Genomic DNA, 12,118 nt, shown 5'->3' on the forward strand with positions numbered 1-12,118 from the left:
AGATTTTGAAGTAAAATTTATAATATTTCTAACATTTTTTTATCTGAATTATTTCTTATGATTAGTGACACATATTTGTAAGTCCTATATATTTAAAATTGTATTATTTCTAACGTTACTAAATTTTTTAGAACTACTTAAAAGTGGAAGAAAAATGTAAATTTTTTTTTTTCTTATATCTCAAAAAGATATTTTAAAAATATATATATATATATATATATATTTATATATTTCACTTTTTGCCCCCAAAATTTAGGGCCTTTTTCTCGTCGGTCTAGGCGATTGCCTAGCCTAGGCCTAGGACCCGCCCTGACCATATATATCACTCTTGTCTTCAGAAAAAAAGACAATAGCAATGGTCCTTGTTACAAAATAAAAAATTAATGGCAGGTGAGGTGGTTGTAAGTTTGTGAGAATGACGCCATAACTATGACGTGTTTTTTGCTATCCCTGAGTGAGAGAGAGATAGAGGGATCACACAATATATAAATGGGAGGGCAAGAAGGTTTTAAGAATTGCTATTCAGTGTACAGAAGTACAAGATATTTTCTTTGATGAGTGAGTTTTAGCGATGAGGAGAGAGAGAATCAAAGAGTCTTAGTTTTTTGCTTCTGCTGTTTCTTGGAATCAAGTATACAAGCATTTTCTTCCAATAAAAGTTTGCAGGTTCTTTGCTCCATCCTTTCACTTTATTTTTGTTCAAATAAAATTTGCAGGTTGTTTACTTCATCATTTCACTTTACTGTTCTTCAAGATAAAGTTAAAAATTGATATTTTGTAATTCAATTGAGTTTATATTTTGTATTACTTTAAAAATATTCCCTGCGGGTAAGGGCTGGGTTTGGTGCACAAGAACACTAGACCAAGCTAGTTCCATACCTTGCAAGGTCGGTTTAGTGTTTTTGTAATCAACTAATTTCCTTTAACAAGTATCAGAAAACGCATGATTATTATTATTATTTCTTTGGAAGGTAGATGTGTGGATATCAGTAGTTCAATAACTTCAATTAGCTTGTAAAGTTTATTATGAGGTAATTGTAGTTTACCCATTTGTGCCTAGGCGTTAGGCCGAAATTAATTTACCATTTGTAATATGAAAATTGTCGCTTTATTTACTTAAGGTAATTTATGTTAAGAGTATCGGTACTCGGTCTACCCGGTTTTGCAATTGTTCTAAGTTTCTAAATTTTTAATGTTATTGTTGCTCTTGCAAAATTAAAATAATATTTTTTGTTCATTCACCTCAAAAACATCTCATCTTTCTCTTTCTCCTTGGTTCACCACAAAATTAAAATTTTATTTTTTATTGTTTTGAATTGTATATTTTATTATGTATATATATTATTTTATAGGGATATAAAAGTTAGAATGATGAGTGGGTTTTAAAGTTGTATGATATAATAGATAAAAGTAACTTTCCATGGTAAAAGGGGTATTTTGTAAAAACCGGCTAATGCTCTTATAGACAAAACGTATCTCACCCCATCATTTTCACCCTTAAAAAAAAGGAAAGAAAAAGAACCAAGAAATAAAGATCTGAAGTTTGGTTTTTATAAATAATATTTCCATTCCATGCCTCAAACCCTTGTGCGGTATCTAGCAACTAATAATGGACTTGTGGCTGACAACTATTTGTTTCATCTTCAAATTATGTAGCCAAGTTCGTACAAGCAAAAGGTGATTTTCATATTATTTTGCTTTGGAATGATGATGAAGCCAAAGGAATGGCACATAGATTTTGCTGCTAAATGAAATATAGTCGATATTGGAGTTGCTAAATTTTAGGGCATGAGTATTGGAACTTTCTAACCCAAATGGGTGTGAAAGTTCCTTTGGAGTGGTAGGAACATTGGCTTTTGCAGCTCACCCTTTGCAGAGCGTTTGCTACTCTTTTATGCTTGCTTTTTAGGTGGAAATCCATGGGTCGAGCCGACAAGGCTCAAATTCTCATCGGAAACTTTGGCCAAATTTAGGTTAGGTTTGGATAGCGTGTTTGCGCGTCTACGTTTCCCTCTTCCTGTGTTTTCCTTCTTTTTCTTCTTTTTTTTTTTTTTTTTTTTTTTTTTTTTTTGCGCGTCTACGTTTCCCTCTTCCTGTGTTTTCCTTCTTTTTCTTTTTTTTTTTTTTTTTTTTTTTTTTTTTTTTTTTTTTTTTTAGCCAACCAAGTCTTTCATGAACAGTTTATATGTGTACTGATCATGGACCCATAAATTTCACTTTTTACGTACTTTTCATTAAAAATAAGTCTTACGACATTATTCACATATTTAAAAATTATTTTTTTTCAATTTTCAGTTTCACAACAAATAAGTTCTAATTAAAGGGACCCTTAATCATTATTTAAGAAAAAGGTAGAGTGTTGGCTTGCATTCGGTGAACCCAATGGCTGCTGGTGGATGACAGCAGATGGTTATTAAGTGTGTTAATGGATAAAGAAAAAAACTTTGGATAATAAGATGACACTTGACTCTTGTACCAGTCACCGCATGCCTTTACATGGTTTCATGCTACATAGGAGACTATTATATGCTTCTCCTCTCTCACAGCTCCTATTGGGTTATGTCTTTAAGCCGAAACCTGTTAAATTTGTCGGGTCATGAAAATAATTACTCTATGGTGATGGGTTAGTTTCGGGTTGTACTTGTTTCTTTGAATTCTTTCCAACTTTTGTCTATTCTTGGGTAACTAGGCCTTTATTTAATTGAAATGGTTCCTCTAGACTCTACTAAATTTTCTGGATCACGAAATAAGCAATCAATGGTGATGGGCCCTTCAAATGGCCTTGACTTGGCCTCTGGGTCAATCTTGAGCAATTGGGCCTTTAGGCAATTCAGTTTGGTCTTTACTCTTTACCGTATATTTCTCCATGACAACTTGATACGAACCTTTCACCGTGAAAATCCCATGTGAAGTCTTTTAGCCCAAATCAACTTGTCATTCGACAATCTTGAGCTTTACAGTATATTCAGTTTTGACTATGATATCCCGGGCTTCTAGGATGCTTTTCCACGTGTGGTAAGGAGTTCATGAAGATCGTATTTCCACGTCTTTGTTGCTTCATCTATTAGGGCACTGACATGTGCTTTTTGTAACAAAGCTTATGGTTGGTGAGCCAACTCGGTAGGTTGTGGGTGTTTCCGTGTTGGTATCCTGTAATCCCCCAATATTTTCATTGATCTTTTGTTCTCAAGTCTCCATCTGAATCCTTTGACTATGATATCTCGGGCTTCTAGGATGCTTTTCCACACATAAGATGCATTTGGTTTCAGTTGCGCCTCCATGCATGAAGAAGCAATACGATGCAAAGTACTTAGCATTAAAGTTCGGTTTAGTAAGGTATTGGTGTTGTTTAGGATTCAACGCCCCTGCTTTGCTAGGAGAGTTGGATGAAAAATCTTAGGTCCATAAAACCCATGCCACCACCTTCCATTTCGTGCACACAACGTACTCAGTTTCTCCCAATGAGTCTTCCTTTTACCTGTGCTTTCACAATAAACAAATAAAGTTTTAGTTTCAAAATTCATATGTATTCTTTGACTTCATTATGCTTTATTTAAAGTCATATTCTTGTTACTCCCTTAATTGACATGTTCGGTTTTATTACTTATACAATTATACTTATGAGATTTTTGGGTTTTCTCTATATTTTTTGTTCTCTCAATTTAGATAAATTCATTCTTTTTTACTAGTGTATTAATTGTTCTTTTTCAACCTGCATCTAACCCCACAAAAATTTATTGATAATGCTCTTCATCTCATCACAAAGAGTTAGAGGTGATCAAAATAGGTCAGGATGTATATATTCATATAGGACCGCTTTCAAAATTGAAACTGTCCCGCACAATTTGTTTCCCTCGTGCCCTTCTCCCATTATTATAACTATTGGATTAAAAAACAAATTGTTGTCCCAATAAATTTTGCTTCAACTTGTATACCTGATTACGTTTATTGATTTTTTTAGATAAATAAAAATAGTAGACGAAGGGGAGGTGGAGTGAGTACCTAATTACTTCAAAATATGTATATATATATATATATATATATTTTTTTTTTTTTTAAGGCATTACTTCAATAATTCTAACTTGGTGCACCAATGGTACATATTCACTCACAATAGAGCCTGTCATGTTGCAGGCATGTGAAACTAAATGCGTATTTCATGTGTGCATGCATCTCATAAGATCTGTTTAGTTGGGATAATTTTAGAGGGTGGGGAATTTGGAGAAAAAATGACAAAGTTTAGTTACAAAATTAGTTATAACCTAATACTACAACCTTACTCAATATCTTTTTATTGAAAGTGAATTTTGAGAATTCAACCATTGGATTACATTTTTTTGTTATATCCTCTGTACTTTCAAAATTTTTAGAAAATTAAAAATTAATAGCTATGTTATTAATCAATTGTTTAAATTGCTGGTTTTTATAGTTTAAAATTATGCATAAAATATAAGTTTGTTTTTATTTTAACTTTTGTCTTTTTCTTCTTCCATTTTTGTCCTTTTCTGTTGCTTCTCATTTTGGTTTTTTTTTTTAATATTTATTTTTGTTCATCTGTTTTGGGTTTTTTCCTCCTCGTTTGCCGGTTTTTATACTTTGCTTTTTTGTGCTTATCCACACATAATTTTCTAATAAAAATATTTTATTATTTTTTATAATCTAATAAGAGTATGCAAATAAATTTTCTCAAACTACATTTTTTTTCTTCTCATTTTTCTTTTCAATAAAAAAAAAAAAAAAATACTATTCCTCAACTTTTCAACCCAGAAACCAAACATCATGAGCAAAAATGAAGTTCTCTTCTATCACCCCCTTTTTAATCTCCTTCATATTTTTAATCACCAACTTTTTGACCCCCAACCAAACACATCCATAATGCGACATGTATATTTCTCTTATAGGTCACACCCAGGTACTGCTTCTAGCGACCATTCCGTGTGATTAAGATGTAAGTGAATAAGGTCGTGTGATGTTTACTTAAAAAAAAAAAAAAAAAGGATAAATTCCAAAAACCTACCTTGAGATTTGGGGTATTATCAAATACATCCAAAGGTTTTAAAAAATGACCAATTTGGTCTGTAGTCACTAACACCGTTTGGGAACCGTCTATTATTATTTATTTATTTATTTTTTTTCATTTTCTTCTTCACTCCTTTCACGCCAGGAATATTTTATTTTTTTTTTTTTTTTTTTTTTTTTTTTTTTTTTTTTTTTCTGTCTCTAACCTCCAGCTCTCTCTCTCTCTCTAATCTCTGCAACTCTTATGGTCGACCACTCGAGTAACTCCATCTTCGAACATCATTGCCACCACAGGTAGTGGTTCTGCTCGTCGCCCTACTATCACCGTGCTCTTCTCTCTCTATCCCTCACATCGGAGCTCTCCAGTCTTTCTGTCTTTCCGTTCTCGAGCTTTCTCCAGAAACCAAACACCAACCATGGTCGAGCCTCCATGACTCTGTCTCCGATTAGCCTAAGTCTAAGCCTCCTCACCCATCAACTCTCCTCATTGAAAATCACTCTTTTCTCTCTTCGATCTCACCGATCTAAACGGAGTAGAGCCTCCATGCTCCTCCACGGTGAACCTCAGCCAACACCACCACAAAGATGGTCTCTCATCCCTCATGTCACTTTTCTCTCTAAAACCTGAGACCAACAAACATCTACTCCCTATCCGATTCTCATTCCCTCAAAACCCCAACCCACTCTTCGATCTATAAGCTAAAGGGTCCTAGACGACGTGTGAAACCTGGATCGGCAGTATGGAGGATGAGAAGATGAAGGATCCACTGAGAACAAAGGACTAGTAGCGTGTGGGTTTGTGTTGGCCATGAGAGTTTTAGAGACGAGAGAGAGAGCTAGAGGTTAGAGACAGAAAAAAAAAAAAATTTCTGGCATGAAAGGAAAGAAGAAGAAAAAAAAAAAAAAAAAAATAATAAATGGTTCCCAAACAGTGTTAGTGATTACGGACCAAATTGATCATTTTTTAAAACGTTTTGTTGTATTTGGTAATACCCCAAACCTTAGGTTAGGTTTTTGGAATTTACCAAAAAAAAAAAAAAAAAAAAATCAGGTCATGTGTGTGGATCATATTTCTCGTAACAAAGACTTCAAACAAGTCAAGACAACGTTTGCTTTCTGTGTGGTCCTCATCTTTCACAGGTCAGCTTGTGAAGTTGAATAGTAACAACCTTAATAATTGTTGCCCTGAGAAAAAAGGCAATGGCAATGGTGCTTGTCGGTTGGTACCAATTATGCACAAGGTAATGACAAGTAAATGCGACAGTTGTATGTTTGTCAGAAAAGACGTCATGGTTATGACGTAGAGAAAAAAAGGGTTGGGGGGGGGGGGGTTCACTGAATAAATAGGAGGGCAAGAAGGTTTTGAGAATTGCTATGAAGTGTACAGAAGTAGAAGATTGTTTCTTAGATGAGTGAGTTTAAGCTATGAGTGAGAAGTGAGAGACTCAAATAGTCTTAGCCTTGCTTCGTTGGACATGATCTCTATCATATTCTGCTGTTTCTTGGAGTCAAGTTTAGAAGGCTGAAGCATTTTCTTTCAAATACATTTTGCAGGTTCTTTGCTCCATCCTTTCACTTTATTTTTGTTTAAATAAAATTTGCTGGTGGCTGGTTCTTTACTCCTTCGTTTCACTGTAATTTTGTTCTACAATATAAAGTTCGTCAAAAATTGATAATTTAGTTTATTTTTTATTTTTTTTACCTTTTATAATTTAGTAAGTAATTGAGTTCATATTTCAAAATTTTAATGCAACTGTTCGACCGGATTAACCGGAAACCATCCACCAAAACGGTTTTTTTAACTTCAAAAACTGGCATATATGAAAAACTAAGCGCGGTTCAACCGGTTTGAAAATTGTGGACGGTTGTCACTGTTTTTGCAGGTTCAGTGATTCAGAGTTTTTTTTGGGTACTTACAGAGTTATAGCTCAACCATTGATGGAGCTTCAACCTTAGACATTGAGATCGCACCACTATTTGTTCTTATTCTTCTTTTCAGTCTAGCTCGTCCTCTCTCTCTGCGTTTTTGCCGACTGCTGTTTTTGCATTTTTTCCTTCTTTGCGTTTTTTTGGTTTGTTGTTTCTACAGTTTTTTCCCTTCTGCGTTTTTCCTTTAAACTCTAGAGTCTTCTGGTCTCTTTGAAGATGATTGACAACTTGCATTCTGTCTCCCATTAAATTCAAATACAAGCTGTCAACCACACTCTTTTAAATTTTATTGGGTTTAAGCAATTTTTTAATGGTTTGGCTGGCCACTCTTCTGGCTTTTGTTTACATTTTTATTTTGAAAATTTAACTAAATACATGCGGTCAAGTGTCAACTGTCAACGACTCTTTTCAAAATTTTATTTGGCTTTGTTCTTTATTTAGTCAATTTTTTAATGCTTTATTCGGCCACTCCTTTAGCTTCTGTTTATTTATAATTTTTAAAATTTTCATAACTAGTTGAATGTTCAAATGGGCTTTGGCATAAAACAATTTATTGGGTACTCAAATGGGCTTGAGCATTACTTGAGATAATTTAGATATAAGTTCTCATTAAAAGATTTTTTTTTTTTTTGAAAGCAGTTCTCATAAAAAGATTAAAAGAGTACAATATTGAGTTTTATAAAAAAAATATATATATATATATTTTTGCTAAAAATTTAATATTTCTTATTTGCCTTATGAAAGTTATGATATAAAAAAGACATTTGAAAATTAGATTTCTATATTTATTTGGACTATTTTAGTTGATCTTTCTACTTATACTAATTTAATATATTTATTTATATTTTAAATAATTATTAAATTAATTATGACGTCATTACAGTTTAATTTCGGTTTAAGTCCAATTTTAAAAATCTTGAACCTTTCTCTTTTTTGGTTCATTGAACGATCTGAGTTTTAAAACCATGTTCTAATGTCGGTTTTTTACTCAACTAAAAACTTCCTCTAACAAATATTAGGAGTTAGGAGACGCTATTCCCCCAGCCCCAGCCCCAGCCCCAGCCACACCTACAAAAAAGATTTACGAGATGTATTTTATTATTATTATTTTTTTGAGGTAGATTTGTGTGGATATCAATTAGTTCAGTCCCTTCAATTATTGACTAAAATCTATTATTGTTGGCTTGTTGCCCTAGAAATTAGGACTGACTTCAATTATGGGTGATAAAAATGATTTATGAGAAGAAAAAAGTTACTCTTTTTTTTTGGGTATCTCATTAATTTAATATTTTAATATAAAAAAATTGTACTTCATCCCCTTAAACTATTCCCTTTTTACACCTACTCCTTAGACTTTGAAAATGCATGCTTACTAATTTATACACTCTTTTAGATCTTCCCTCATATAAATTATGAAAATACACATTTTGTTCTCCTAAACTATATTCATTTTACACTTAACTTTTAAATTATGAGTGTTAGTTTTTAGATCCCTGTAAACTAGATTGTTTAACCTAATTAATAAACCAAGTGAATACTTAGGTTTATTATAAACAAAGTAACGGAAAAATAAATAATAATACGATATGATGACCTAGGAAAACAAAACCAGTGAAAAACCTGGGAATGATTTAACTTAGTTATCTTCAAGGTAAAAAGCAAATCCACTATAGAGAATCAAAGTTTACAATAAGACTTAGAACACTAACATCTTATTGCTATCACATGTAGAACTTATTGACACGACCACATACAAACTCTGAATTCACAAACTCCTTCTCTATTAGGCCTTTGCAACACAAGCCCTCACACTTGAGATAAAAAAACACAAACTCTCCTATTTGTGACTCCAAGACCATCCTTAAAGGTTTAGATTATCAGCACCTTTGATGACTAGAGAAAGCAGCAACTTTTACAATACCGGATCTTGAGATTCTTCAAGAAATAACACCAATAGAAGATATGAGAGAGATTTTTGGGTACAAAACCCTAGATATAAAAGAGGCACAAGATGCACTTTAATCTCTCTAAAAAAACTCTGAAAATGCTCTCTAGGGTTAGCTTATAATGTCCTTTAATTACTAAAAAAAAACGGCTTGCTATTTGGGTTTCAAATGGCTAAGTTATGGGTTTTTTACATTTGTTGATTTTTTGTTGATATGCGACTTTCGATCAATCGAGTACCAATTGAACGAAACAGATTGTAACTCATTTTTTTCACCTTGAATTTGAGTGTTTTTGTCTTGGACTTCAATGTAGACAATTCTAAACCAATGAGGTTTGCCAACATTACAAACTCGAAACCTAACAATGAGAATACAAGTTTACTTTCATAAACTATTACGCATGGGATGTATGATAGCTATTTCTTGAGGAGCTCTACAAAAGCTACAGGTTGTGTCCATTTTTCTAGTATCTTATATTGTAAATAGCTTAAGAAGTCATATGCGTCTCACATGCTTTTAATTGTATGGGTGTTAGATTGTAATTGCCTAGGGTTCTTGGTGCAGTTTGTCTGAGTTTGTTAGAGGTTGTTATTAATGTTCTAATGGCTAGTTAGTTATGTAACTTAATGGTAGCCTCTGTTTTCAATATATAAAACAAAGGAACTTTTAACAGATTAGTCGATTTAACGAACTCACTCTTTCATTCTGATGTACTTACCCAATTGATCTTATTTGCATAGTTTTAGCACACTCCAAGTGAAGCTTTTCACATAGTTGGGAACTCATGCTTACCATTTTGCTCTCCCAGTTCCTTTTAAACCTTCAATTTGGTCTTTTCCATACTTTTATCTCCATGGTAACTTGATATGTTCTTTTTACCATGAAAATCCTATGTGGAGTTTGAGCCCAAATCAAATTTTCATTCGGTAATCTTGAGTTTATGGTGTATTCAGTCGTGTTTCTGCCTTGTGTGGCAAGGATTTCATGACTAGATCATATCCTTGATGCATCATCTATTAGGGCACTGACTTGTGCTTCATGTAGCAAAGGCGGTGGTGGTGAGCAACTCTATAGGTTGTGGGTCTTGGTAGTCAGTTGTCCCCTCTCCCCAACATTTTTAAATGATCTTCCATTTTTGATTCCTCAGCTCGATCCTTTGACTATGATATCTTGAGCTTCAAGGATGCTTCTCCACTCATAGGATGCATTTGGATTTTGTTACACTGCCATGAAGGAGCATGATGCGAAGTACCTAGCTTTGAGAGCTTGGAGTATAGTAAGGTGTAGGTGTTTTACAGAATTCACCTATACCAAAAGTTTAACCTATTGGAAAAATCGGTAATTCAAAATGGTATCAGAGCAGGAGATCTTGAGTTTTATTTTTGACTATTCCACTCTACCTTTCATTTAAAATACGACATTGAGTCTCACTTATTAAAAGGGTGTTTTAAGTCAACATATGAAGAGGAGTGTTAGAAGTATGTGGTTTAATTAAATTTACTATAATTAAACTTTAGGAGAACCAATTATTTAATCCCTAACTATGAATTACGTTCAAAGCTCTTAGGTTCTTAAACCCCATGCCACCTCTCCATTTCGATGCACAATATGTGCTCCATTTTGCCCAATAAATCTTCCTCTCACCCTTCTTCTAACCCACAAAAAGTTTTTGATTACTAGCTCGTATGGTATATGTTGAATATTGCCTCAAATCCCTATTTAGTTTTGGTTTAGATTTTCTGGCATAGAAGGAAAGGTTTTTCCTTGGTGTGGAAGACAAGGATTTTCATTGACATAGAATGAAAAGTATTTCTAAAGAAGTAATAGGTATTCTTTGTCCACCAAGGAGTATGATTGAAGCCTTATAAATAAGCATTGTTGCAAAGAATTTGGAGGCTTTTGTCTAATAAGGTTCCTCTTATGTGGGGAGATGCGAAAAACTTCTAGAAGAACATGTGTGAATTTCTTCAATGATTTGGTAGATTTTTGGTGTTGAAAGATTACCCGTGATTGTGTGTTGAGAGTTTGTTTGAGTTTGTGCTGTGAGAGAGTTATTGGGTGTATACAGGCTTTGGGTTTGTGATTTTATGTTGGTGAGCTTTGTGAGTGTTGTTTGTGTGAGTTGTGAGTATTAATTAATGTTGTTGTAATTCATATCATTGATAATTGATATTTTTGTCGGTATTGCCTTAGGATGTAGGCATGGAGTTGGCTGAGCCATGTTAAATAATGTTGTCTCTTATGAATATTTTTATTTTTTTTATTTTTTGTTTATGTGAATGCATTTATGTTAACCTCAAATTGTAATAATTGATGTTAGAGCTTTCGTTGTTGCACAACAGCATACGTAAGAACAACATAAACTACAACTTTGATGAGAATATCTTATTCCGTATTTGATAGCAAATTCTATTTCCACCCCCTTAACCTTTTCAAATAGGCTCTTTTATATTCGAAAAGAAATCAGTTTTTGAGTGGCAAACGAGTGCGGGTAAGCCTAAGCATTTGCCCAGGCTTTTACTTCCTTGGATACCAAATTCAATCAGCTTGTATTTTGTCCCGATGTCCTTCTGCATGTTCCTGATGAAGAATATTGAAGTTTTGTCTCTGTTCACCTCCAAGCCCAATGCTTCTTCATAGTCCTATAGAATCTCCTATATTTTCTACCTCGTCCAGGGTTCTATCTATGTAGACATGGCAAAACGGGTCAGACCCGTTTTGACCCGACCCGTTTGACCTGCAACCCGTTTGACCCGTAACCCGATTGATCCGTTTTGACCCGCGACCCGATTGATCCGACCCGAACCCGAACCCGACCCGCACGTTTTGCCACGTTTACCAATGTTGAGTAGATTTAGATTGAGGTGTAATTTTTATAAAATATTTACTTATTCTTTTTTACTTAATATGTTATGTACTCCATTATAGTTTGTTATTTTTTACTTGCCACCTTTATTTTCTCTTCCTACTTTAAATAGATTGAAGATTATACCAAGATTAGTTTCTAGAAAGCTGGAATAGGAGTTGCACCAAATTTGGGTATCAATTCAAGTGTTTAGTGGTAATTGGTAACAATATCACTAGTGAGAATCTAATCACAATTAAAGAACTCATAAACAATTGACAGATTGCATCTATTTCCCAAAATAAAAAAAAAAAATTGTTTGAAAAATACGGGTCAACTCGATCCGACTCAACCCGCGACCCGTTTGACCCGCAACCCG

The 12,118-nt window shown here is 33.7% G+C and overlaps 1 protein-coding gene across 6 annotated transcripts in view; it reads left to right on the top strand.

Moving 5' to 3' along the window:
* The window catches only part of LOC115987493 (UPF0481 protein At3g47200-like), a 64,089-nt gene that overhangs the window by 49,384 nt on the left and 2,587 nt on the right, over positions 1-12,118 (top strand). The window contains exons 1-2 of one of the 6 annotated variants that reach the window (XR_004091101.1): positions 6,351-6,573; positions 10,042-10,233. The exons of 2 other annotated variants lie outside the window; for them this stretch is intronic. The gene's annotated coding sequence lies outside the window, so the exon portion shown is untranslated. Of the gene's footprint in view, positions 1-445; positions 667-6,350; positions 6,574-6,902; positions 7,607-10,041; positions 10,234-12,118 lie in introns of those variants that run through there. 3 more of the 6 variants (XR_004091103.1, XM_031111059.1, XM_031111058.1) reach the window with 3 other exon arrangements.

The sequence above is a fragment of the Quercus lobata genome, chromosome 4 (genome assembly GCF_001633185.2).
Source record: "Quercus lobata isolate SW786 chromosome 4, ValleyOak3.0 Primary Assembly, whole genome shotgun sequence".
NCBI classification, from domain to species: Eukaryota; Viridiplantae; Streptophyta; class Magnoliopsida; order Fagales; family Fagaceae; genus Quercus; species Quercus lobata.